This window comes from Pseudopodoces humilis, chromosome 7 (genome assembly GCF_049639895.1).
Source record: "Pseudopodoces humilis isolate 2021_Gansu_Grassland_sample_001 chromosome 7, ASM4963989v1, whole genome shotgun sequence".
NCBI classification, from domain to species: Eukaryota; Metazoa; Chordata; class Aves; order Passeriformes; family Paridae; genus Pseudopodoces; species Pseudopodoces humilis.
In genome coordinates this window covers 724,079-732,463 of record NC_142206.1, presented here as the reverse complement: position 1 = coordinate 732,463, position 8,385 = coordinate 724,079, and positions in this window count along the sequence as shown.

The window sequence follows — 8,385 nt, the reverse complement described above, 5'->3', positions numbered from 1 at the left end:
CCTCAATCAGAGCACTTGAATAAGCACATGTTCCCCCTTTGGGAAGTGGGTCCTGTGCTCAGGTGGGGCACCCTGGGCAGTTTCACTGGGAAATGCCTAATGTGCATCACAAGAAGCTGTAGCACCTTTGGGAAAAGCAGCTCTGAGTTCCAGGCAGGCCTCAGATGGTCTCCAGATGCCAAAGTGAGCAGCTCACATCTCCCTTCTGTCCTGCTGCCTGCTGCATCTCCTCACAAATCCAGGCACATTCTAAAAAATTATCTTTTTGGTGCCTCTCTTTCCCCTCTCACCCTCCTCCTCCAGCATCACCCCCTTTAGGATGTTAAACCTCCAAGTGGCTTTGGGGGCAGCTTCTGCAAAGGAGTCCTGCTTTGGATGCTGCTCTGACTCACCACAGGGGAAAAAAATTGTGTTTTCCCTCCTCACACAGCAGTGTGCACTCTTAATTTCGCATTGCAGAATCCCTGATCCACCTCCATCCCCAATACAGCTCTCCTGGAGTGAATGGAATGACTTCAAGAACTCTTTGGCCGTTGATTTCAGTACCCAAAAAAGCGTCACATCCAGCAAGAAAGGAGAAACTGAGCACAAAGCTCGGTGTGTTGGACAGCCCCATCACCACAGCTCTCTCCTTGCTTTTGAACAGCTTTATTACTCACATCCTAGATCTGGATATTGCATTTGTTGGGCAAGAACAGAGAATTAGTTTAGCTGCTGGAGAGAGGGAGCGCAGAGCTGCAGCACACGGGGACAGCCCAGCTGCCCTCCTGGAAAGAGACATTCTCAGCAAGGAGAAAATGTTCTTTTTCCAAGGTTTCCTCGCCCAAAGCACACTTTGGGAACTCCCATGTACCATTGCCATCTAGTGGGAAGGTAAGTAAGGACACAGGTTTCGTGATCCTCAATAGCTGCCAGCCACTGGCTCTGAGCAGCATTATTATCATTATCATTATCATTATCATTATCATTATCATTATCATTACTATATTATTATTATTATTATTATTAGTATTAGTATTAGTATTAGTATTATTAGTATTATTAGTATTATTAGTATTATTAGTATTATTAGTATTATTAGTATTATTAGTATTTCAGCTCTTCTGGAAAACCTCTAGGAAGGAATTGTTGGAGCCCACACACGTCCCAGCTCCTGCCCCCAGGGAAATCCACACCTTCCCATTTCTCCTTCCTTTTGGTGTGATAAAGGGAAGTGTTTGGTCACTGTTAGCAATCTGCTGAAAAGAAGGTTGTTTGGGTTTTGGTGGTTTTTTCCTTCTTTTTTTATTTTCTGAAACACAGGAAACTTAGCTTGTTTTCTTCTCTTTGGTTAAAAGTAACATCAAATAACAGAAACAGCACGTTGGTGGACAGCCAGGGTCGATGAGGATGGATTTCAGAGACAACTGCTGCAGAGACAGGAGGTGGGGGAGCAGCAGAAATAGAAATAACACTGCAGCAATTCTCCAAAAGAATGAATTTAACCCCACTTTTTGCCATTGGAAGCACATGGAAGTTTTGGGAAGGCTGGCAGATTAAGCAGCAAATTGAGGAGCTTCTATACAAAAACTCCAGTCAGGCTGGGGGACTTATTTCTTGTAGCCAATTGTTTAATGAGTTTACATCTGCTGTAACATTCAAAGAAGTCAGCGGAGCTCAAGTGTTTGACAGCTGCTCCTAAAAAACCCAAGGAGGCTGCACTTTGCTCCTCTTCCTCACAGCCTTCAGACAAGGATGAGAAATGCCTCACAGACCCAGTGGAAAGCCTCAAAGGCAAAATCCACGATATCTAGTTTTACTAGATTCTTATCATTTACAGTTCACCCTAAAACTCCCACACATTTGTTTCTTAATGTCCCTCATGCTCCGTTAAACCTCACTACAGCAATGTTCCCATAGGAATGTGGCCACTTGCCAGACTCTCTCATGAACATTTCATTAATCTTCTTGGCTCTCATACAAACTACAAAACATTATTTGTTAGCAATTTAACTGTTTTGCTCCCAAATGTGCCAGAAATGTGATCTTTGCTATGCTTTAATTCAAGAATACACCAGGATAATTATAGAGTAAATGAAAAGAGAGTTGTTTTTTTTTTACATTTAGCAAGACACAGTGCCAAGAAAGGTGAACTGATTACATCTCAGTTCTGGAATTAATTCTCATGCTATCCTAGATGCCAAATCACTCTCAAATGTTAAAATCTAACTGCAACTTAGCAAAGTACACATTTAGATACAGTTTTATTTCATTACATTACACACAAACATCTCTGACTTCTTTGAATAATTCAGATCATACCACATAATCTGCTTACTTCAGAAGATCATTTATCAGAGCAGATAAATTCCTATAAACATTTGTTAAACAGAAAATATCATTTCTGTTCTCTGGAAGTGTGGCCTGAGCCAGGCCCAGTGGTGTTGGGAAAAGACAATTGCTGGCTCTGAAGGAAGGAGGAAGAGTCTTGGAAAGCCTGCAGAGCTTTCAGAGCACACAGGACTTGCTGAAGGGAAGGGAAGCGATTTAAAGGAGCTTCACCTTCTGCAGAGCAGGGGAATTCATTCTAGACATGCAAAAACACAGCTTTTATTTCATAAAGGGGGAAGATTCAGTGGGATCTGTGGATAAAGCTGTCCTCAGGAGTGTGTGACTGCTAGGAAAGAAGCAGGTTTTATCACTCACTTTCATTTCATGTGGGCTTAAAACCCGACAGTATCACACTGACAGAAATGCAGTGCAACATCCTAATTCCCTAAGTTCCATTTCCCCATACCTGTAAACCCCATGGGGTTTGATTTTTATTGGTTTGGTTTGGTTTTTAAACTAACTTGTAAGAAATACAGCTAATGGCTCAAATCCCATGTCCACTTTGTAACAAGGGGAGTGTTTTCAACAGTGTGCATCCCTGGCACTGCATGCAGAGAAATGTGCAGCAGCAATGCAGAGGTGAAAAGAGTGGCTTAAGGCTACAGCCATTTACATGGACAGGGACAGAGAATTAAAGGGATGGCGATGAACAACAGCACTTTTATGGATCTGTTTTCCTCTTCTGCCTTCTGTAAGACACCCAAACACTTGGGAGGTATTCAAACTCGGGCTCTTTTGAGGTTTTCCCAGCACATTTTGGATTGAATGTTGTTCTGCAGTGTAAGGGGCAGAGCCAGGCTGGTCACGGTGTGCGGGCACTAAAGCTCAGTGTGTGAGAGCAGACACGTGTGCTTGACCAGCCATGGGTGAAGCAATGCCCACAGCCTGCTCCCCAGCTCAGAAATTGGGTATTCTTCTTAATCCTTAGGAGAAAGGAAGAAGGTATTGCAAATTACATGGCAGGATGTGCTGGGCTGTGGCAAGAAGAGCAGGATGAGTGAGGGGCTGTCCTGAGTGTGTCCACAGAGCACAGTGAGAGGCTGGTGATAGCAATCAGAAGCTCTATCAGTTGTTACATGCAGCCAGATGAAGAAACCCTTTCATGTGGCCTGGGGAAAAGCAGGAGGAATGGTGTGGTGTTAAACAGCACTTTGGAAAGGATGGGGACATGATCAGCTGGATTTGAGTGTTTGGATTCAGCAGCTGCCTGAAGCAGGGAGAAGGGACATCATGAAAATGAGGTGGGTGGGAAGGTACCGACAGAGGAAGGGGGCTGGGGATTTTTGAAGGGTTACAGTAGAAAGGAAACATTTGGTACAAAGGCTCATACAAGATCTCAGGAGGGCCAGTCAATAACCAGTGGCACCCAGGAAAGCACCTGTGGCTCTTAGATGGTGACAGGAGAGCTGCTGCAGCTCTTCTAGCACGGGGCTGAGAGCACTGGCCTGCAGTGGGATTTCTGTCCCACCTTTGGGACAAGCACATTTGCAGCTTGTCACTCGGAATGGGCACTCCCAGTCAGCTTTCAACCCCTGGCAAGGCCCAGCAGAGAGTGAGACGCTAAACTCAAATTTAGGCAAAGCCTAAAGTGCTGCTGTGCACTCCTGAGAGCTGCAGGACTAGGAGTCTATAGAGTATAACTGACCTAATTTCTTATTTTGATTTCATAACTAAAAACAGCTCCAGGGAACCCTGAGCACAGAGCCTTGCTCAACCCACGCCATAATTGGACTGGCTGATTGAACTAGCTGGTTGGCTAAAATTGTATTCTGATTAAATTGTAAGACCTTTTCTCCAAATGGCAAAGCTCTCCTCCCTGTAATTCCTGAGAGATGTATCCGAGAATTACAATCTAAAGAAGAAGAGAGTGCACAGTGTCAGGCAGCCTCTGTTGTTCCCCTCAGCAAGTTATAAATAAATATAGAATACTTACAGCGCTCTGTACTAGAGAAAGACAAGATCAAGGCCAAGTGTCACAGTCCTCCCTGAAAATAATTGCAGCATGCAATACAATCCCACATGCTCTAGCAATATGTAGTGTAAATAGAAATGAACAGCACAGACCTGGATTGTGGGTGGTGGAATTGTACCAGGCCTTGGGAATTTTATTTTAACTAAGAAATGCTGATTAATAGAGAATGGTAAGTTTTAATCAGCCAGTAATAAAAGAGAAGTTGTGCTTGAATAACAGGCGTGTCTTGATTGCTTGGAACAAATCTTGATTTTTAATTGGGGGAATTCACCTAGTGGAAAACTCTGTCTGACTTAAGGCAGCAGTTTTCTCTTGGTGCTCCTGTGGTTTCATTCCCCATCCCAGGGGCCTGCCTGGGTAACTGAGCCATGGGGAAGAAGCCTCAGGAGCAGCAGAAGTTCATGGTGTTGACACCAAAATCACGGGGTGAGGCTGTGTCACACTGGAGGAGGGAACAGAGGACCACGAGACTCCTGGGGCTGAAGTGCTGGAGACACAGCAGCACAAGAAAGCTCAGCTTAAATTCCTCTAAATGCTCAGAAGGAAAATTACAGGTTTGCTTGGAAATATTTTAACGAAGCTGCTGGGACTGTTGTGCCCAGCAAGATCCATCCTCTGCCTCACATCAGGGCACAAATGCTTCTTCCCCCTTCTCGTGGCACAAGGAACCATTCCTGAAGCACAAAGTGAAGCAGAGCCCTGCATCTTTCCCGTGCATGGTAACAGGAACATCCTGAGGTTTGATGCAGATTTCCTTGCACAAATATCCCCAAAGGAGGGAGAGCTGACTGAGAGAAACTTACCCATCACTGCCAAACCATCACATCATCCTCTGCACCCTGGTGCACATCTACAGTGCTTTAGAGATCCTGTAAAGGAGCTCTGTTCAACAGTGGCACATTAATACTAGCATAAAAAAGGGAATCTAGACAGGTTTGGTAACTCAACCTCAACCAATGGTGGCATAAAAAATCCACTGTAGCAAAGGTAAAACGAAAAGCAGGGTCCAGTTATCAGCAGGGGAATTTCAGAAGTTCAAAACTTCCAGCTGAGGAATACTCACGTCCCTGAAAAGCAGCACAACTTTACAGTATCAGCAGGTAAATCTGTGCCTCCTCCCAGCTGGGTAAGTTTCTGCAGCCATTGGGAAGTGCAGATTGCAAGAGCTCACTGCCACACTGCCTTCTCTGGCACAGGGGACAGAAAAATCTCCGGGTCTGGACGTGGAGCTCTGGCTAAATGAAGCCCAGTCTGCTATGTGCCTTTAATTTCCTTGCTTTGATGAAAGTCTTAATGTCACCACTTAGGCAACGAGGAGGTGAGTTAGGGCTTTATCAGGACTAACTGGCAGCAGGCAGAGCTGAGGGCACATCTCCAATAAGTGCTGTAAGCCTGTGGAATTAAACAGAGGGGCTGCAGAGCTTGGGAAGCAGTGCTCCACGTGCAAGTTTTCATTTCAGAGCGCCTCCAGCTAAACCTCTTTTCAAACCTGACCTTTTCCCTCCGGCTCTCCTCGTCATGCTCCAGGTAACCTGGGACCTGCCAAAGCAGAAACCTCCCCTATTAGCCAGCAGACAGCTGGTGGCACACGGAGCACACTCCTGATTCATTTATCAGTCTGGGTTGGTTTCTGTGCACCCTTCCCGTGCTGTGTGAGCATGCTGCAAACCATAAAGTGATCACAGAAAGATTCATTTCTGTGTTCTGTATTCTCCCTTCCCTCCAGCCTCTCTGCTTGCATTCTGTGCTCGTTCCTTTAGAGATTGTGCTGGGGAGGGAGGGCTCCACCGAGTGCCTGGTTCCCACTTCGTCACCAATCCCTAAAGTGCCATGAGGAAAGTTTAGTGACAAGAGTCACACTTTGATTTCTGTCAGGATTAGAGAGGGGTGGTTTTGTTTCCTTGTTTTTCTTTTGATTCTTTTAAACTCATGTAAATATAATCAGTATCACTTCTGTTTTGACAGAAGTAATGGGCCAGATTACCCTCCCCACAATTTAAATTTGAGGAGTTCATTTGATTTTTAGTATTGCTTCATAAAGAGAAGGCACAATGACCCAATTAGAAACACTGAGAAGGATACTGAACAAATCATTCTTTACATTTTATCTACATATTTATAGAAAGAAAGGAAAAGCTTCTCAGGCAGCAAAATTATTAAAATCACAATGGGAAGCGCCACCTTAGGGCTGTACTTCTATTGAAATTCAAACCACCACAAATCCATTTTCCATTTATCTGAATCAAAACTGGGAATATTTTCCCAATGTACTAGAATTCTGAATTTCTTTTCTTTTTGCAAGACAAACCAACCAACCAGATTAATTACAATAGTTTAACAGTCTGTCACACACAGCAGCTCTGTCACTTACCTTTCAAGCTAGTGCACTCACAGGAATCTCTTTTTTTTGGTAGCATTATCTCATAAAAATGCACATGTAAGTTTAGCACAAACCATAAAAATGTGTTGTACCCTTCAGCTAATCTAGTATCTTTCATTTCTAGGGAGGATTTGGGTGGAGGCCAAGTTAATTAAAACCAGAATAGAAATGGGTTCTATTCACATGAGTCATATACCTCTGACTCACAATAGAGTCTGTGCAGCTAATGGGTTAATTTGTCCTGATAACAGGAAAAAATGAAGCTGGAGGTTATGAGTGGAGTGAGTGCTGGTTTCAGACAGTGGTAGATGTACAAGGTTTTTATCCACTGAGAACACAGCCCTGCTCTAGTGATGTCCTGGCTGTAACAAACAGCTCAGAAAGATCTGGAGCTACAGAAGGTTTAGAAATGTGGGACCCAGGCATTCCAAGCTCCATTATTGTAACAGTGTGCCCCTGGAAGTGTTTCAGTGTCACAGGGAGGAAAGTCTCAAGCAGCTCGTTCCGCTGGCAGGACAGGGAAAGGGAAAGGGAAAGGATTCCTCCCCCAGCCCCCTGGGAAACCCACACCTCCCCTGCCCCAGTGGCCAGCCACATCCCCACCAGAGAGATGTGGAACTCTGGTGAGCTGGTAGCCCTTTGCCCTGGGCACTGGCCCACACAGCCCCTCTGGCCACTTCCCAGCCCCTTGTTCTGCAGCACAGCCCAAAGGCACAGGGAGGGCACTCGGTCCCTGAGCCACACACGGGATGTGTGTGTGGATGGAGAAGGTCCCAGCTCCTCTCCCACTCCTGCCAGCCTCTCAGGACAAGGACTTCATCAGCCTCATCATTCAGAGCATCATCACTTCTGGATTATGCAGAGTCCTGAGAGGAGGGAACGTAAAGCTCAGCAGGAGCTTTGCACTGAAACACAGGGAAGTAATGCCAGCCAGTTTTCTCTCCAAAATGTGTTTTGATGGGAATTTCAACACTTTTTGGTTGACTGAGGTAGAGAAGCAGGCCTTACAGGAGGCCCAGAAGACAGGTTCTTCCCCCAAAGCCTTTTCCACCTTTTCAACAGTTCGATCACCAGCTGTGCTCCCTCTTCTGCTCTCCTGTCTCAGTTTATGTGCAGTTACTCCACACAGAGCTGAAACTTCAGCTCAGGCAGCAGCAGTGCCCCTCCAACCAGTGTGGAAACACGGTTTCACCCTCAGTTCATTCTGCAGGACTGGAGAAGGGAGAAGGATTAACTCCCAGGGCTGCAGCAGGACACCAAACCCACATCCTCTGCTCTCTGTGGGAGCAGCAGTGATGGAGGCAGCCAGGCCTGGCCTCTGTGCTGGACTGTGATGCAAGAACAAGTCTACTTGCTCTTCAGGACAAACCCATGAAATTCAGGACAAAAGCTCCAAGCGCCTGTGGTGGGAGTTAAGAACATGAATCCTAAGCATTGCTTCTATTCAGCCCTGAGTTACAGACTGGGACTGAAGCCTGGCATTAAAACTCACCCTGTCTTTAGTGCTCCCTGCTGATTAGGCAGCTCTGCTTGGTGGTTTCAGCTTTACAAGCAGACCTAAAGATCAAACACCTGCTCTGGATTCAGGCCAACAATTCAGTGGCTAAAAATGGTGATCTGGAGCACTTCAGATGCCGATATCCTGGACTGGCTCCAAGCTCTG